General features: G+C 33.9%; 1 non-coding gene across 1 annotated transcript; it reads right to left on the reverse strand.

Moving 5' to 3' along the window:
- Positions 1-5,211: 5,211 nt before the first annotated feature.
- Trnae-cuc lies at positions 5,212-5,283 on the reverse strand. The gene has a single exon. It is a non-coding gene; the product is annotated as a tRNA-Glu (tRNA).
- Positions 5,284-21,598: the final 16,315 nt, after the last annotated feature.

Genomic DNA, 21,598 nt, shown 5'->3' on the forward strand with positions numbered 1-21,598 from the left:
AGCCCTAGTCTAAGTGCCGGAAAACCTTCCTATGATACTCGACCTAAAGATAAAGGAGTTACAGATGAAAATGGCGAAGTAGGAAATTCGGTAACGACCGACTTCGAGCGAACCGTCAAGCCGCTCGGGCGCACATTTCGAGTCGCCCGGCTGGTTGCGCCAAAAGTAACCGCCGCGGCCCTGGCATGTTTGATTGATTGTTTTATTAATTTCTCTCCAAGTCATTAATAACCAAAGCATAATTAGCCGAGTTCTGGCTGTCAATTAAACAACGAATTTTTGTGGTCGTAAGGTAGAAGTACTTGACACATATCACATAATACATAATTATGTATTATTTTCGTTCTGGATACATTTTTTATGAATATGACCATCTTTAATTTGATAAAATTGCTATACTTTTAACTGATTAAATATGTACGCGATTTGACGAAAATAAAAACCTACAACAATAAAGTTACCTACCTAAGTGGTTTGACTTCAAAACTTCTACAAATCAGTCAGTTTTGTTTGTCTGCAAGTATAATACATCAATTTTAATACGCAATTTCTCAAATCGTAGGAACTATGTCACAGTGTCACATATCCCATACATTACCATTAAATAACAATATTAGTTAAAATTCTAAATTGATATTTATTACAACGTCCGTAGGAATTTTTACGGCTATTCCAGTAAAACGATGTTTATCTTCATTAACGAAATTTATTGCCATTATATTTACACTTCCAATTTTAGCTGTGGCCATATCAATTTATTTATTATTCTGAGTGACTACCTAATTTATAACTTTGATAATGATATAACAGATTCGAGATGAGTAACGTTTAATTAGTGCAATAAATAGATGTGTAAATTCAAAAATATCATTGTTTTCTTCTTTGCCGATGATTTTTTTCTAATCTTACAAGATCTCAAGAAACTTTCTGCTATCTTATAAACTGTTATTGTTACAATTTATAACAATTTTTGATCTTATACATTAACTTTTAGCTTTTTTGTGTCATAATGTTATATATGTGACATTTCTTACCCGGATAACATGGTAAAAACATCTTTTAAGATTAATTTTTCCTCCGCGTACAGCGTAAGTGCTGTTTATTTACACAATAGAACGGGCGATTTGTCTTCCCCGCTCCTAAATATTCCTCATTGTCTTTGAGTAATTTTGTTAATAAATTCCACCAGTCAAAACCTTGAGGCGACCGGTTGAACAATCTCTTTTGTTTATTCAACGTTTTAAGATGATTTATATTTTTATTAACATTACCCAGCCATGAATTTTCTTTTGAAAAAATGCCTTATTACTCGTTATGAATATAAAAAATATGTTCTTGATAAATGGTCGTATTTATTTACCAAGGAGAAAACAAGACGTGTTATGATGAATACGAAATATTGAGGGAGTTATCAAGCAATGCTGTTATAGTATACTAGATGTTCCGCCGTCCGCGCGGCTTTGCCCGCGTAAATTAGGAATTTCACGGAAACCGCACATTTTTCCGCAAAAAATAGCCTATGTTCATGTGTGCCAAAGAACATAAAAATTGTTCTAGTATTTCATATAATTTTCCTTGTTTCTTCCACATTTTCCTCTGTTTCTTCGCTCCTAAAAGTACTTGTACTATTATCTATTCTGTGCTAAAAGTCACAGCGTGATGTTAAATAGCCTTCTTTAACTCTTTTTATTTTGTTAAAGTTAGGGTTATTAATGAGGATGGTAGAGAAAGGATATTGTGTGTATTTCTGCTTAATAATGTCGCTGCTAATCCTGCAGTGACAACTATTTGTATAAAGGCTTATCCTCAGACCTCAGTTTGTTGAAACTCCCGGAAACGGGCGTTTCAACAAACTGACTGAGTTCAACCTATATAGGTTGAAGATTCAAACGCCCGTTTCCTTCGCTTATAATATAAGCTGTGTAAATAATGAAATTTGTAACTAAACAGACCCAAAAATAAATTTCTATCGGAACTTATAATTTTTAGTTTCTACAAAAGTTTATATAACATTTTGTTGTATTGCTCCTCAGCAGAGCAAATTCTGGAATGACTAATCAAGTTCGACAAAATATTAAATTCAAGGAAAATATAATCAAAACTGAAATACGAGGTAGCTAATAAGGGAAATATACTGTAAATCATTTGATAGCATATCTGATAAAAATCCTAACCGTAAATTAAAAGAAACATTCAAATTAGAGGAATGAATCATAAAAATAAATTATGGCCGAACGTAATGCAATAAATTTTTCGAACTCGATAACAAGACATTAACAGCTTAACAACTATCCGAAATAAAGGTCTAATTGACGCAGGAAACAAAAAAAACCTCAATGGCAAGTCTAATCCCGGGTTGTAAACGCTCAGATTTCATAGAGCGGCCCCTTTGAGCCGCTGGCGTATTATTTTCTTTATGCTCCACTCTTGGATTCCCTGTTATTGTTACGAGTATTCTGTCTTTGAGGTGTGGCAGGAGTTTTTTGTTTGCCCTCCGAAGTAATTTATTTGAAACCTTCTTGTTTTGCTCGGCGTTACGTATTGTCAGGCCGCCTGCGATGAATACAATTTTAGAGGTGACTAATGAAATCTTTGGAGTTCTCGTATTACAATTTTCAGATGAAGTACAAGCTGCACCGTGTTCAACGAACACGACATCGGATGAATTGTTCGTTTTCGAAATCGTCCGAAACAAAATGTTGAAGGATGACATTGTGATTTATTAGTAGAATTCGAATTTACCTTTCCCAGAAATTCCAAAATTGATTTCATATTAATTGCACCTATTAATCAATCTTAGAAAATCGGAGCTTATAAATATATTTATAATTTAATGATACTTGTGTTCAAACATGTCTGGAAGTATCACAGGCGTCCGCTGCTGTATCGAGTGAAGTCTTAATCCGCACTCACCGCGGATTAGGAGCATTCGTTTGATTGATTTATGCTTTCCGTTACTTTTGATCGCCTGAATTATGGCAGAACATGTTCCGTATAAGGAATCAAAGGCTCCACGCTATTTATAAGTTTACGATCCATTTCGAATTTATGAAAAATAATATCCCCGTCCAAGGAAATGTTTATGGCTCATGCACGTAAACGTAAAAGTGATTTATACGAAACGACAAGTAAAGGTGTTTTGTGTAACGAACTATATAGTGTGCTCTGTGCGACGTCAAATAAAATTATTGTTGAGATTTATTTCTCGAATAGTTTACATAAAAAGGTTTTATTGCAAAATATATTTCAGTAAGTGTCAAAGGTATGTAAAGTAATAAAAATCAAAACTTGATAGTTTTTCTTTCATCTTTCTTACCTGATAAGTGATACCTCTAAAAATAAAAAATGATTATAAAGTACATAATATAGTTAATGTTTTAAATTATAAATAAACTACTATATAATACTTCAAATCATCGATAAAAACAAGTGTTACCTCGTTTTATTTATAACCGGTTCCCTTTCATGACATAAAATTTTTTGATTAATGTTTCTCTATACCTTCTTTATTCTTTAATGTCTGACTCGGCGGCTACCGGTTTTTAGCTTCTGATTGACGGCTGTCGGCTCCGCTTACCGCCTTACAAACTTTTTCCTGCTGGCCCCACACACTTTGCTACGTCAAAATAGAGTATATTTTTGCTCGAATTTAATTAAAGTCAGTACATTATTACTGGCATTCGCTGCGGCGCCGGTCAACAGCTAGAACTTGAGTATCATCCACTTACACATTACGAGTTTCTATTCACATTTAATCATAATCGTGATAGATTTAAACTTCGTCGTTACGATCATTATAAATAATACGCGATAATTTATTAGTTTTTATTAAGATATCACCTTCATTAGCGCTAATGGTTCCTGTCATAAATATTACTAAATTAATTTTCATATTTTATATCTTTTCACTTTTTGATTTATTCGACGTGTTACAACCTCTTATACTAAATTATGTTTTAGATGTTTTTACAACATCTACAATCTTGGATTGGCATGAAAAATAGATAATATTAAGCATAATTTTATAAATATGTATTTAAATTCCTATCTAAATATTGTAAACAAACTTTGATTATTACTACATGCTTTTGCAACAGTTACATTTTCCACAGGATTAAGTAGGTACACGGTTAAATATATTGTTAACTTGTCTTGTCCTACAACATGTGTTCTCATCGTAAGTCGATACGCCAAGATCCACATCCCCTCAACCGTATTAATATGTTCGTATTTAAATATGAAAAGGTACCATTCACACTCGAGCGATTTTATTGCGTGTATTGAAAGGGCCGGGCACAAAGGACCCCTGTCGTGAGTTTGTGACACCACATCTAATCTGCGATCAACATAGGACAGTATTGACTACCCATATTGATGTACAAAAGGGTGTGACGTTTTCAACGCTGTCTAAGGGAATAGAGTAATTCAACGCCTTTTGTTTTTTAGACTGGTTCGTGTTTTTTTAGATAGACAGCGAATGCTTATGTATATTTGTTGAATGTTATGTTGATTTGAAACTTTATATATTATCATCCAATTTTGATGTACTTTTAGTTTGTTTTTTAATTATGTAAGTAATAAAAGTGTATTTGAATTAAACTAAATTAAGGAAACTATATTAAAAGGTTTATTATTATTTTATTGGTTTATTTTATTATTTTACATCACATAATATCAAATTCTAAGCTGGTATGGGTATATTCACTACTTCTAGTCTAAAGTTTCAATTCAAAAGCGTATTTAATGTTTAAAAAAAGCTAGCTTACTATAATTTATGAGTTGAAACTTATTTATCATAAAATATTAATTATTACACCAGCCAATTACAATAAATAAACACGATTTATGTTGCTGATATCATTAATTGCCCATAAAAATAGCTCCGGCATAATCGACTTAAGTTATTTTGCTTGTATTTTATAAATCTTAAGTATTAGCTGTACTTGAGCTGCTTTATAAACGTATATAATAATTTAATCCTGTATAAACGTCCATTATTGAATTCTTTTTCCTAACAATGTAGTAAAAATAATTAATAAATTTGTGTGTTTAGTTTAATAAAATATAATCTAGGAGCAAAATGTAGACATAGAAACATCCTAGGTATCCATAAAGCGGAGGATAAGAATAAGAAGAATGGAAGGAACAAAATACTATATTGTGTTCTGTGAATGTTCTAGTAATGTCACCTATTTAAAAATAAAAAAAGACTTCCGATACCGGGAATCGAACCCGAGCCTCCTGGGTGAGAGCCAGGTATCCTAGCCACTAGACCATATCGGATGTGATGAACATGTTCAAATTGAAATTTAAAAGCTTCGGGACATAGAGATTATTCTTAGAGATTGTATTTTTAGCAGAAACAAAAATATAAATGTAAAGTGAAACTAGGGCATCGTTCTATGATGATAATAATTGCCTTGCAGAAAGAGTAAATATACTTAATTGGTATTCGTCGGTTCGTCTACACTCTACAGTGATTAAAAGTACTATAGCTAGAAATTTATTATTAAGAACTGTTTTAGACTAAATAGCCCAAAACTTTGGTATTAGGAATCCTATAATCAAAAATCCAGACATAATAAATGATGACGGGCATTTATTGTGTCTGGATCAGACAGTCAGACATACAAAGTCGGCTGCTGGCGGAGTTATTATATGGTAAGCGGCCATTACCATGTCTAGTCTCCGCCGCGCGCCGTCTGTCACTGTCACTCACTATCGGCCTGACCACACTGGCTGGTTTTGAATTAAAAATAGCTAATAGATTATATTTTGTAAGAAGCGACGTAGGAGAAGAATCAATGTCCCCTCTCTATGTACCTACCAAGCGGCGAAATGATGTCTGCTCGTGCTTCTACGTTTTAGCTTCTGTCGGCATACCTGTTAGTATTTTTAATATACAACTCTTTTGGCGTATCGAAGTTTCAGTTTGTTTCAGCTGCCTCTCTACTATCTAGTGATGCTGCAACAGAAAAAACAATACAAAATGAGTCATGATACAAAATACAAAATGATCCATAACTCAAGACTTAATAATATATATTTTTTTTATTAAATAAGGGGGCAAACGAGCAAACGGGTCACCTGATGGAAAGCAACTTCCGTCGCCCATGGACACTCGCAGCATCAGAAGAGCTGCAGGTGCGTTGCCGGCCTTTTAAGAGGGAATAAGGGTAATAGGGGAGGGTAGGGATAAGAAGGGAAGGGAATAGGGGAGGGTAGGGAAGGGAATAGGGTAGGGGATTTGGCCTCCGGTAAACTCACTCACTCGGCGAAACACAGCGTAAGCGCTGTTTCACGCCGGTTTTCTGTGAGAACGTGGTATTTCTCCGGTCGAGCCGGCCCATTCGTGCCGAAGCATGGCTCTCCCACGTATAATTTACTCCCACGTAAAATTATGATTGACCTTAAATAATATTTCGTGCATAATAAATAATTTCCTTGAAAATACTTAATGTGAAGTTTCATTTTAAATATATGCTGCCATGGAAATATTAACTGCCACTACTTTTAATTGTAATAAGTGCTTAAAACGAAGCTGAGCATATTATAGGATTTGTAGACTCTTAAAACTGGGTATTAAATTTACGATAGGTTTAAGAAGATTACTCAAAGATTATAAGCGTTGTAATCTTTAGGGTAGTTAATAGTCTTGGAAATAACTCCACATAGAATAATTAAAATTGTGGGGTACCATAAGACATTCTACTGTACAAAAATCTTAACTTCTTTAGCAGATTATCACCCAAAAATATTTTACAAGATATTCTAAGCAAAAGTACGTCTAGCTACGACATGTTGTAAACAGCTGGCAGTATTTTGTATTAGATGACGCCCGTAACTCTGTTGCGCCAAAACTCCTTTAACCGTGCGGGAACCGTACATTTTTCCGGGACAGAAATGTCCTATGTCCTTTCCCGGGACTCAAAGTATATCCATGCCAAATTTCAGCAAAATCGGTTCAGCGGTTGGAGCGTGAAGAGGTAACAGACAGACCAACAGACGGACAAACGAACAGACAGACAGATGGACAGACACACTTTCGCATTTATAATATTAGTATGGAAGTATGCATTATCTTTGTACTGACCATGACGTCGCGTCGCAGGAACATTAGTATCATAGAACATTGCAGTTTTTTACTTATACAAAATCCACCAGTGTGTCTCGAGTCTCGACATTCTCGTCGTCCGAAAGTGACGTTTGACGAGCGACGGCTGATGTTTGTGCCGATACCTTTGTCTCGCCGTAAACGGAGAACAGCCTTCGTCAATCAGAGGCTTCATCCTCTTTTTCCTCTCGAAATGGTAGCAATTAGAATATAACAATATATTACTGGATTGCATAATTCAGCAGGTATTTCGAAAAGAGAACAATTTTCGTTTAAAATATTCCGTTTCCAAATTTTGGTTTCGACCAAAACCAACAAATTAAAATAACTCTGCTAGGTTATCATTAATTAATATTAATGATAACCTAGCAGAGTTATTTTAATTTGTTGGTTTTGGTCGATAATTCACAAGAACATTAAATATTTGATGACGCAATCATTCTTGCTATAATTTTAATAATTTCTTTGAAATTTCATTCTTTGTTACGTTTTGCAGCAAAAATCTGACTAGAATTTCAGCTCTGTAATTCATGTTTAATGAGTTTTGTCCAGAGAAAGTATAGTAATAAGATAGACAAATTTTGGACAGCTAATTAGTAATTGATTATAATATTGAAATATTATTCATAGTAGCACAGAATAGATAATAGTACAAGTGATATTAGCAGTGGAAATTAAAGAATTGAATTACACTTTGTTAAGAGAGTAAAATTAGTTCTTCTCAAGACAGAACTTTCCTCGGTTGGCCTGAAATAAACTTTACCAGATAAAGAAATAAATAAATATTTATTTCCAATATAACCAATTGAATTAGCTGAGTAAGCTAATCAGAAAGACAAAAGAATTAAGAGAAGTATCCAGACAAAAGCCCCGCAAATTTTCGGATTATGAAATGCTTCAATGAAATCCGTAGGAATTTTGGACAGTCCAGCTACCTTCACATTGACAGTTTGTTCGCAAATTTAACCTCATAATGTGCATTTGGCCACCGGATGCTCGATGATGATGGCACAATGGAGGTCTGGACGTGCGCGGGATGAAGAAGCAATAACTCAGCGCTGTCGGGGCACGTACGCGGTTTTTGCGCCCGTTCATCACCAGCCATTGTGTATGTCACTCGCGTCAGCGTACGCGGTGACAGTTGCATTCATATTCAGTGCCCCGGGCTCTAGGGTCGGCAAAAATAGCTACATTGTGCTTAACCTCGGCGAAATCACAACCGAAGTGCTCCAGGCTTTATTGACAAAATAGAGAAATCCTGAGTCCTGAGATGAAATATTCAACTGTCAGAACTGTCGACAGACGCTAGCAGATTTCTACAATAAAGCTTGCTGCCTAACTTGCTGTGTGGATAAAAAATATATTTTTATTCAAAGTAGGTATCATGAATACACTTTTTGAAAGTAGGAAGAACATGGAAACTATGGTGCCTACCACCGGATACCATTCAAATAATAACTACAGTAGCTAGATCAGTAACTGAGTTCAATTAGTCGGTAATCGATACAAATGGACTGAAGTTAAGAATTATTAGAACATATTTTGATCAGTCATTGTAGATGAAAATAACTGATTGGTGTTTTTGCAAGTGCATGCAAAAAAGTATGCTTTAGGAAACCTATCTACTTATTTTATGCGTCAAAGCTAAGCACGGTCACTGGCTATATTATTACCTTTATAATATATTTAGTTACATAGCTCAACACTTTCTATATCTTATTATTATTGAATTTCTCTTCGTAGAGGTTACCTTTTTACATGGTCGCTCATTATTGATAAAAAGCAATCTCGTTGAAAATCAATTAGGTTAATTTATCAGCGCAAAAAGTTAATTGGACGGAGATACCACACAGCAATAAAAAGGTTTCTTGTAACTATTTGATCACAATTTATTGCTGGAAACTGGAAATTCCAACCTACTGGAGTAGCAAAAAATATGTATTCAATGATAATTTTTCTATTCTGTTGCAACTGTGGAATCTGAATCGCGCCGATTAATTTGCTAGTTACCGTCGCCTTTTTATCGAAAGGCTTGAGCTTGATTTTAAATCTGCAAATTTCATTTCATTTAAGCATTTGTGGCAGATTCTTTATAATTATTATCTCCTTCTAGTTTCTCATTAAATTACTACGTTCCCGTCGATAAATTTCCATAACCTCTAGCTATGACGAGTGTTATTTTTTGTGCATGTTTTAATATTTTGAAAACTATAAATACGTTACTCATTATATATTTATTTTCCTCTTTCATAGAAATTTTATTCGAAAGGATTTTGTTTACTTTTCTTGCTACTTTTTTAAGGCATGTTCTATACATAATAAGATTTTACACTGTTTAGTGTTTACTATGGGTAATTCAAGTTTGCAGTTTATCTTTGACAACACGTTGCTTGCACATTTGCACTTTTTGGAAACGCAATTATCAATTTACGAGCGAGCATAAAACGTCAGCAAATGTATAAACAAACGGGTGAACCCTGCTGTCAGATCTACGGGTAACGAATGTTCCGAGAAACGTTTCTAACAGCCTGGGTGGGCGCAGATCGATTTCATTGTCACCAGCATGATTCAAAGGAAACGTCAGGTCGTGAATGGTAAATCTCCCGCGCTTACACGGCCCCAGCACAATAAATATGTCGACATCTTCACTAACGACCGCTCGAATAAGTTGTTTAATGATGCGTCCCAACAATTTATTGTTGGAGTTCTCTCGATATAGCCTGATTCATGTATGCATGATATGATAAATCATTATTTTATTCAATTTCTTCTATCATTGAAAATGTCCATTGCGTATGCACATACCTGTGCAACAATGTGTAGGTACGCAGAGGGGTTCCTTAAAATTTCTTCTACGTGTTTATGACGTATGGTACCATTTCCATTTTATAAACGTAACCAAATAGGAGTTTTAAGTATGAAATTTTAATGACGCGTATACGGTATATTATGAGACGGTAACCGTCACTTCTATACTTATTACTTACTCTAGATTTTAAACATACATTAAACACCTCCCGACGTAATCAAGTAAATGAATAACGCAAATAAATTAAGTAAATAGGCTACACCTACAGATAAAAATACTTAGAAGATAAATAAAAGAAAAATATTGCGTAGGTAATAATTCAGGCGAATTGGTTCTATTTTTTGTAGGAGAAATGTTACGAAAAAATACCCAACATATTATAACTAACAAAAAACATATTACAAAACTTGACGTCGACAATAGATATAATATTATGTAAGTAAAGTGTTACACATTTTACACATGAATCATGATACATTTTATTGCAGTTCTAAAGAAGATAAACTAGCTTTTGAATGCTCTTGACAATAAAATATGATAGTAAATCTATGCAATTAAAACATAATAAAGTAAAGACAGTGGTACCAACGTAAAATCCATTCGTCAGACGTGCGGAGGTTAAGCTAAACATGCTAAGTGCGACGTTGAGTGATCCACGCGATTAATCGCGCGCTGACTGTTACTGATTGTCTGTGGGCAGGTGCACGTCGCTGCCGATCACATTGTATAAAATGTAATAGTTGATGAATGAAGTGATTGACGTGAAGAAAATACACCAGATAATAATTTAGAAGAAAACCTCAGAGTCATTGTATATTTTCTGGAAACACAAATTATTTTGAATAAAATAATACAATAAATTTTCATATTTTTAAAGTAATGAAGTCTGTGATACCTGGCCCTTAAGCTGGCGATCTAGCTTAAACATAATTAAAATAAATATTTGTGGCAATAAATGTTAAATCCTATTATGAATTATTATTCTAATCTTAAAAGTTAATTCAAAAAATGTACCTGATGCTAGAAAGCACATTTCTCGAAATTGCGGCGGATAATCCAAATGTTACGAGAAAGTTTGAATGTGGTTAAGGTTAACAAAAGATATTAAAGTTTGAGTGTCTTACGTCTAATCTGCGTGCAGCTTCGGGAAACACATTGAAGTAAATTTAGCCAGAAAAACGGTCCACTAATCGACGAATTCAATTATGTTTCCCGTCGGTGTATTATTCGGTCATGAAACGTACTCAGCCGTTCGGCTAATCTGGCTCGCAGCACAATACGTCAATTTATATTAAAATCCATTGTTGAAAATCAACAAAGATCTTGTCAATTATAATCCGCAAGAAATCTTTCAACGCTGATCCCGTCAAACGGTAGCATAGCCAACTGCCGGGTCGGGGACAAAAAAGTTTTTAATAAATTATTTGCGAAACCTGTTCGGGACCCTACTCAAAGGGCGGCGGGGAAGCGAAACCGATTGCTCGTGACGTGACGGCTTTTGTGTCCATCGAGTATTATGTTGTCAAAATACACAGGGATTTTGTTATTATTTTTGTGTTTGCGAGAACACTTAGCACCCTTTTATGTGGGGCCTTCTCGGAAGGGATGTGGCTTACGAGTTCTAATCTACGCTTCTTCAGAATCATGCGAACGGAACGGTAATCGGGATGATCTGAGCGAATCATCCGCTGTAAAAATGTCTAGCCGGGTCGATCTTCACTGGAATGGAAATAATTTACGAGAAAAATGTCAGCCCGTCGCGTACGAGACACGTCCTTAAAAACTTAATAACATTTTTTGCGTGTGTGAAGACGTCATCTCGCATTACGTGCTCCCCACGAACTTTTACTGGCAAATTACGCCATCACAACACATAAACACGCCTGGCTGACTTCGCTTTTGTCACGTCACTATGCTCCTTGATATTTATTCAAATTATTACTCTCGTCTCCCTCTTGTTTTGTTTTCAATGAATTTTTCATGCACACGGATCCGAGAGCTCCGGTAATTTCACTTGGATTCGCTCGCGTCTGTCGCGAATGTGTTTATTTAAATTTATGTTCCTACAGAAATAAATAGGGAACGAGAGGGAACGCTAATAATACATGTTATTAAATTTTAAATCGTTAAGTGTATTTTTCTGAATACAAAATTTGTTGTTTCCGTTTGAGACTTATATGCTTTTTACGTTTTGGATATCATTATCTTTTAACTTATTCGTCTTGTGTGTGTCACGTTTGACATTTAAATTAAATTTTGCATAATACTGTAAAGAATATATAATAATAATAAAAAAAGACGTAACGTAAATTTTTTATTTTGTTCATAAAAGTGTACTTAAATTGATTCAAAAACTCATCAGGAAACTAGTCTTTATACTTAGTATCTTCAATGACATTTTTAAGGTCGAAATGGCCATATAGCATGAGGAAACTCTTTAACTTGATAAATATAACACATCTTTATGACAGTGTGTAAAACAATCTTCAGTCAGTAAAGAGTTGTGTACTCGTGTCACATTATCATCGTTACAAATCATCGTATAATCTCCATCTTTTCATTTCAACTCACTATTTACTCGGCCTTGAGTTGTTATATTTTATTTATATCAAAACATTTTTCGCACGTTTTCGCAACTTTCTTTATCAGTACTTCGACATTTTCCATTGTAGCGATGCACACTGCTTCTTTGGTATCCAACGTTTCACCTAGCACGATAATAAAATATTCAGTGGATGTAAAGCCTCATACTTCATTCTGTACATAATTAAGAGTGTCCTTGTCAGTTATAATGGATTCATACGGCCATAAATTTCGACATGTTGACACGTTTGAGAAAATATTTGAATATTATCCGAGAGCCAACACCGTTGTCACAAAGCATATTTGTTTAAACTTATTTAGATAAAAATATTTAATTGCCTTGATGTGATTAATATATTTGCTTTTCTTCGGTGTTATTTGAATATTTAAACAGAAATATTGCGCCTACGTGTGTTTGAAAACGTTGATATAACGTAATCTCTACATCCACAACGACATAATTTATCTAAGTTTAAAGAGTATTTTAATTATTAAATTATTTCAATGTCTTTTCAATTTTTGTGTTGATTTCATGAATATTCAATATTGAAGTTAATATTTGATCTCGTTTACCCCTGATTATAATATCAGAATTTTGGTCGTAAGATTAACCTATTTTTGTGTAACTTTAGGTCGTCGTTCGTATTCGTTCGTTTAGTCTTCGCCGTAGACGGCAGTAAAAATTGTATAAAAAGGTACCAAGTACGTTTTTATACAATTTTTATTACCATAATATGCTACATCTATATTTTATAACAGGTCCCACGCGTAAGAGATAACATTTACGGAGTGTAAATAAGGAATAAGGTTTCGTTTTGTGCGGGGAATTGCCTTCTTCCGTTGACCTTTTGTGTTTTAGTGTTTGTGGAAAAATTAAACGTTATTTCCACAAGCAAACACCACTCAATGTCTTTTGTACTACTGACCTCGATATCTTAAATTTCAATTTGTATGCTGCTCAGCAAATTGCCAGCTGCAAAATTAATAAGAATTTTGTTTTTCTGTATTAAAATATATTGTACATTTTATCTATAAGGATGAATTTTTGATAGTCACATTTATGTAGCCTATAGTAGCAAAAACATAGAAGCTACTATTATAATACGACGGACCAACGTCTTTTTTCAGTTAAACAATTTGAATTACAAGTTAATTCATTATTCAGATATTAACTTGTAAAGACTGATCGTAAAAGTACCCTTAAATATAAAATAATCTTCAACAATTCTTTTAGTTCTCATGAAAGCACATCAGAATATAAATGATCACATTACAAATTTAAATACACAATCAATGAAGTGCAGCACTCGAAAATGATCCCTGTTTCATAAAAGGTAAAGTTATTTTTTGTTTAAAGTCTTAAAAACTTCAATTCCAGCCCTTTCAATAAAAGACAGATCATATTCGCTATTTTGTAAGACAAAATTTGTAAGGGTAGCCGAGGGTAATACGACTCGAGTACGCAATGATTACTCGTTCTCATAGCTTTAGAAATATCACAATTTATTGTAGGTTATTATAATAATATGATACCCATCCCATATCATATTATTTAGATAAGATAACTTTTAAATAAATTGAACAATAAGAGAATAGAGGCAGCTATCAAACTGAGATAATAATAAGAAAATTAAGGGTCTTACGATATTATGAGTACACAATGAAATTATAGGTCTACGAGAATCTGATGGCAAAAAGTGAGAAAATAAATTTACTCTAGCAATACCGGGTAGCAAATAATAAATAATTAGAATAAAACATTTTGGCCCTTTTTTCTTCTTTTAGCGGTTGATTCTGTGTGTTAAACATGCAAATATATTTTTTTTTCCAATGATCGCTGATATTTTTTGAAAATCTGCTGTCAAAAATTGCCATCAGATCCTGGTAGACCTATAGATAATATTATAAATAAAACGATTTATCGTCATACTCATCAGACATTTTGAACTGGATTGAATTTTTTGTCCTTTTACAATTTTACATATATTAGAATACAATATCGTATTACAGTAACAATCATATTTTGAAGATAGGTAATGATAGAGATGATAGATAGAGTCACGACCACGAAGGTCTATACAATAACGAATTTTAGTATGTGGGTGTAAAACTGAATGGAAATCAGAAAATAGAATAGAAACACATATTATTATAGAAATAACACATAGTAACTTTATAGGTGATATGTTATACGGATTTCTAATAAGAAAACGACAAGTTAAAAATATAGTTTTCAAATACACACATAAAACAAAAATAAGACGTGACGATATAAAAACCCTCTAAAATCCCTAAAGTAAACACTGAGCCATTTCGGTTGACATATTGTGTTATCTTAACCTAAAAAAATACATCACTATTTAGATAATGCGGGGATTTATATTCGTTTTTCAAAAACCGTCAATATCATAAATATAAAGAAAAAAGATTTAAAAGGGTTGCCAGAGGAGAGATAAAATTACATTTTTTAAACACATGCTGGGGTCCTGTTTGTTATAAATATCACCAGGTCCGAGCAAACTTAATTGTTCATTCATAAACCAAAAGTTACTGTGAAATAGCTTCTATCTCAAAGTCTCAAGGCTCAGATTACGGCCCTGCGACGGTACTCGAGCTAGACGATTTCATAGAAGATGTTTAACGTGGTTATTTAATGTTTGACGTCCGTTTACGAGTTCCATTTAAGAGCTTCTGGTTTTTATTGTTATGATAAGTTTATTCATATAACATATTTCATACGGTTTATTGTGTGAGATGAATAAATAATTTATGTCAAAAGCTTTATTATGACTTGAAGATTAACAAATTTATTTCTATCGGCCACCACAATGGCGTGTAATGGGGAACTGGTTACAGATACAAGTCCACGATTATAATTTACAGAATATTTGTTTATTGGTGTGAATATTTTTTATGTCTCTAACATTTACACCGCTTTCAATTTCAGCATCACCACAGTCTTACAATATTCCATATAAGTACTGTGGCATAACCACGAACAAAATAAATATGTACTTTTTCTGTCGAGGACCTAGTGGATTTTGATTTAAAAGAAATTGTTAGTAGATATATTCATTTTAAGACTTTTATATGCTTTAATAAAAAATATAATCGATAATGTATAAAGATATTAGGTCTAGAAATAACTTATGTCAGTCGTAAGTAGAAATTTTCTAGAAAGAAACATAAACGAACGTGGAAATTTTTGCAGGAATTTACAACTTACACTTTTGCCAAAATATTTGAAAGTACATGTAATAAAATACTGTCGGCGTATTTGCACATTGAAATAACCTGTACTGTAATATAAAGTAATAGAAGTATTGTGTGGAGCCTCATAAATTATGCAGCCTTTTGTTCCGGAGAAAAAACTAAAACAATTGTCACTTAGTGTAGGCGTCGTTTAGTATTGTTTCATAACTTTTGACTTTACCGATGCATTCGAGGCCATTACACAAGCGTTACAACTATGGGCTCCTAATTTCTTATTGTACGTGAATACAATTGGCGCAATGGCGTCCCGCAAGGATCACTAAAGGGGCCGCTGTGTTTATGACTTTACATGATTTACAGCACCTTCCTTACTTTCTTGTTTTTTCATTTAAACCTAAAACACGTCAACGTGATAATATTCGAAATAGTGTCTACTACTTTATCTCTTATGTCAGTAATACTATATTTGTTATTTAAATATAAACATCGAATAATGTAAAATTAAGTTTATTTATTTTTATCAACATTGATACACTAATTTTGAATGCTAACATATCAAGCGCTAACCTGCACATATTCTTCACCAATTGGTTCACTTTGGACGCCATCAATTTCTCTAGAGCCCGAACGAAATCTGCTCGCATGTAGTGGACCAAAACAAGTGTTACAAGGCGATGGCTTATTATTTACGGCGGCGGCGTCCCACAAAGCCGGGGTTTATTGCGGCGGTAAATACTGCCAGATATTTATTTCGCCCCACCTGTTATTTATTGCTGCATACTTTTTGTGTCTGTCTCCTCCTGAATCCTATTACCTAGCGCCGTTAGCCAATTGAATAATTCTCTTTTCTTCTGATGTATACTCCTCGATTGTGTTATTGATGTCTTTGTACTTTTGTACAGATTTTTTTTGGTATGTCACAGTTTTCGATTTAATCTAAAATTTAAATCCACGTCTTGTGGAAAATATCGATAATATAATCCGAGATACATATGATTGTTATATTCAAATTTTGTGTATTGATTATCGTAATCTATACATCTATACATATATATAAATAAAATTGGAGTGTCTGTTTATAATATTGAAAGAACCGTTTTTTACTAAATGCATATGAATGTACATAAGGTACAGAGACTACAGACACCAAAACAACATTTTTTACAATTATTGTCTGTATGTCTGTCTGTTTGTTCCGGCTTATCTCTGAAATGGCTGGAGCAATTTCGACGGGACTTTTTTAGGCACATAGCTGATGTAGTAAGGAATAACTTCGGCTACTTTTTAACTAACTTCCGAAAAGGAGGAGGATATAATATTATTTCACTTTTTTATAAATGAACCTTAAAAAGGGGATTTTTTTCTCTTTTTTATTATCTTTGTTATCACATTTTGCTGACGCGGACGAAGTCGCTGGCAACAGCTAGTATAATATAAAATAGTATAAGCAATTAAAATTAAATTAAACAGAAAGCATTTAATTGTGAAATAATGTGTATTTTAAAATGAAATAAATAATTAGTATGTATTTACTGATCACTGAGTAGAAAATGTTTAGTAAAGTTACACCGTCGGCTCTACGTAAAAGAATTTTAACAAAGGAATATTCTAAGTTATAAAAATATAAAATTTAGAAGATGCAAGGAATTTTATGAGCGTTGAGTCTGGGAGGTCTGGGCTTTATGGCTCATGACTCATGAGTATGGACTATTGGTTTTGTGTTAAGCAAATATTTCTATTTTCTGTTCTGATGCCCCAAACGGAGTACAGTCAGAAGGAAATTACATGAACGAACAAGGATATGAAATCGTACAAAACGCACAATTGATTTGTATGTCCCTCTTCTTTCCTTTTTGTTGAATAATGTGCTATTTATATAAAAATGTTTTTTTTTTTTAAATAACGAAACTGTCAAAGACAGATAACAATAATTCAAGACCTCCTAACCTAAACCCCCATTTCGTTGAAACACAAAACTGCTGTATGAGATAATTTAAAAAGTATTTTAAATACATATAATATCTAGTATCAACCTGCAGCTATTTTGACAAAAAAGTTATTGTTAAAACCATTATTAAGTCACAAAATCATAATATTATACCAGAAGTACATAAAACGACTATAATAGAGTAGAAACACATTATAATATTATATTGATAAAACTACACTTAGTTTCAAATTCAAATTCACAATTAAAAATAGGAAGATTACCTGTCGTCAACTATACAGCCGTCGGCATACTAAGCGTTCAATTAGCTAGACCACTTTCTAGGTAAAAACGTGCTAACACAACAATCAAACATGGCCTATTGAGCATACGATTCAAGTTGTTAGTTATTTCACTGTTGAAAAGTGATTGAAAACAGTTCTCGACGATAATTTTACTCATTATATTACTATATTGTACTATAGAAAAATTAATTATAACTATGACTTAATTACAAATAGTGAAACCATGATGTTATGTTTCATATTAACTTTACCTAAAATAGAATCGTTGGAATCACCTGCAATTTCCGAACACATTCGACCTCAGCTAAAACATTTTAAACATAAAATTAGTGGAGGCGTCATCCGATGCATATCCAAACAAATCATTTGAGATGAACCATTTTGTTGGGAACGACAGCCATGTTTTTTTTTTATACTGTAAACAGCAATTTGTCGGCGGCTTTGATCTCCCCGCATCCGCTTCGACAATGGCGTCCTCTTTCTTTTGAATATTACATCCGAGTATTATCTGTGTTGTTACCTGGGTACTGTAAATTTGGATTTAATAGATTTTACTAGACGTCGAGTAAACATCAGCCATTTTGTTGAATCTAAGCTCAAAGACCTATGTTGAAGATGTCTTTACAAAGAAATATTTTTTTTACCGCAATCATTAAATACATAATAATATAATAATATTTTATTAATATTAATAATAATAATATTGTTATATAATATTATATATAATTGAACGCCTCCGTGGTCTAGTGGTTAGAGCGTCGCTCTCGACTCCGGAGGTCGTGGGTTCGAATCCCGCGTTGGAAACATGTTATTTCCAAGTTTTGTTAGGACAATGCTGGCTGATCGCCTGATTGTCTGACAAGTAAGATGATCCATGCGTCGGATGGGCATGTAAAAAGTCGGTCCTGCGCCTGATCTCTCGCCAGTCGTGTCGGTCTTCCGTCCCACTGGGTTATGAGAGTAAAGGAATAGAGAGTGCTCTTGTGTACTGCGCACACTCTTGGGCACTAAAATTACTCCTGCGTACCTGGCCTGGTTTCAGTGAAACCGGCCACCGTCACCGAAACCGGTGTGGAGAGTATTATTATTATTATATTATAATGTATTTAAATAATATTATAATGATTTCATTACGATTTCACTATACACGCCTTAGCCACTTATTCACTTTATTCATTATAAATTATAACTTACGAAATTGTTTATCAGCTAGCATCAGTTTTTATCTTTGAAGTACATAATTGCAAAGGATATTAGTCCATTCATCCTTCGAATGTCTTAACTCTTATCATGTGTGTGGGTAGAGCTAAATATTTATTACGTCTGTTTACCAAATTGTTGTAATTGATCAACTTTATTAGAATTTTTAAATTTTCTCAGTGTGTTTTTAATTTTTATTATTATACTAAATTTTAAATCCGTCCATTAAATGTTACCTGTATTAAGTTAATTAATTGGCTGCCAAATCTCTATCTGTGACATTATATTAATGACATCTTCGTTTTATTACTAATTAATGTTAATTTGTGACTAATGGTCAACATAAAATCTGACAGTGATGAATTTGTAAACATGACATTAATATTTGATTTGACCTTTGGGCTTAATTAAAACTGTCTGATTGTATATTCCTAAACAGCTAATATTTCCTATTCAATGTTTCATTATTTAATATAATAGTCGTGTTTGGATTAACTACTGGGCTAAAATTTTGTAATATTCATATAAACATACAATAGAGAAAACACTTAATGTATTTTTAAGTGTTTTGAGTACTCATTCAATTTTTTGTCTTTTTTGGCACTAAAAAATTTATCTTCATACTGTCTTCAACTGTTGCTTCACTACAACAGCTGATTTGTTTGGAATGGAAATACAATTTAACAGCGAATCCCATTTTCCTCTACCACTCTACCATGTAACCGTTCCTAACAACCACATGTCCTTTCGGAACTTTTTGCTGATCTTTTTGTGTGGTATCAGCCTGTCAATAATTAGAGGTGTTTACACGCCAGTAATTTATATTGACGGGGAATTGGCTTCGGATATTGCATTTTGTAAAGCCATTACCTCTGTCATGCGTCACTGCGTCCGGCCCCAAAACTAAGTCCAGCCAACCATTATAATTCACATGATTGCTGTTGTAATAAGTACTTCTTCGATTGTAATTTTGGAATCTTGTTTAGCTTGAAATATTATAGCTTCGACTCTGTTGTCCATGTTATCAAAATAATATTCAAGTTCATATTATACCTACTAGTCATGGTACTTTATCTTCTGAGTTCTGGCTCACTATAATATTGTGTAGATTACAAACAAAATTACAAAATATTATATTATCTTTAGTCTATGTATACAATATATACTAATAAAATAATTAATATTACAAACATAATATTTTGTTAACTTTTATGTATGTAATTTAAAATTGCAACACATACAAAATATGTCATACTCAAATACTAAACAGTAAATAGTAACAACTATTTACTTACGAATTAGGGACATGGGGCTTTTATCGCAGATATTGACTCACATGGACGAACCATTAAATAAATCTTATCATCGATCACCTACGAACCAATAAATCGATTAACTTAATCGCCTTATCTCACCACTATCTACCCGCGACCGAAGCCCTAATACAGCGCCTGATAAAGTACGGAAAGGGAATACTTATATAAAATAACTTCCTACTCACAAGTCATAATATAAAAAATAATATATCATGCCAAAAATAAATACGATAAAGAAGAAAAATAAGTAGCTTCCTAGTGCAAAACATACAGTCATATTATCTGTCTCAATCTAAAATAGCTTTTAGAAAAGCTTGAATAACAAACACGAACAAGCTTATGATTTATTTAATAATACAATCTACGACTACAGTTAAATAAGACGTCGTTGTAATACAATAAGAAGTAGACGCGGTGCAGGTGCTAGTTAGCTAAGTCACGAAGTGGACTAACAGCAAATAGAAAGGCGCCTACGGCCTATCCTAACCAAACACTAAAATGCCTACGTCCCCAATTTATAGTGAGCCCGGCCCGTATCGCAACAAACATGTTTTTTTGTTTCGCATGTCCGCGCACTGTCAAATATATTACAACCCGCCGCGTTATTTACGACCTCCGTCGTCCGCCCATACGTTATACTTAGTATCTTTGTTTGGACACAATAAGCGATATTTCTAAAGGGCCGACGTCGCTCGCAGCTGTTGATATGGGTACCGAAATTGACATATTTAATTTGATCACTGGCGACCCCGCCGGTGATGTTTGACAGGTTTTAGTGTCGGATCAGCGTCGAATCCACGAGATGTGACAGGGACAGAAATAGCGAACACGACGACCGTGAGCACTCAACGGTCTACACGTCAAACGGTTACGTAGAACGGATCAATTTTTCCCCTTTGAACTCCACGTCCCGGAACAAAGGCGACCGTAAAAGAGTAAGTAGTTTCGAATGTGTCAGCGGCAAAGCGCCGGCGAGAGGAGCGTCGAAAGCGTAATAAAAGTGGCACGAAACAAAAAGTGTAGAGCGGGCAGGTAGAGTCGCGGAGCGGCGGCTCAAAGCGACGCCGTCATGGGTGGCTCGCCGCCGCCGCCGTCGCACGTCTCAATCCGCACCCGCCGACCGTGCCGCCT

This window comes from Aricia agestis, chromosome 5 (assembly GCF_905147365.1).
Source record: "Aricia agestis chromosome 5, ilAriAges1.1, whole genome shotgun sequence".
In the NCBI taxonomy this organism is placed as follows: domain Eukaryota; kingdom Metazoa; phylum Arthropoda; class Insecta; order Lepidoptera; family Lycaenidae; genus Aricia; species Aricia agestis.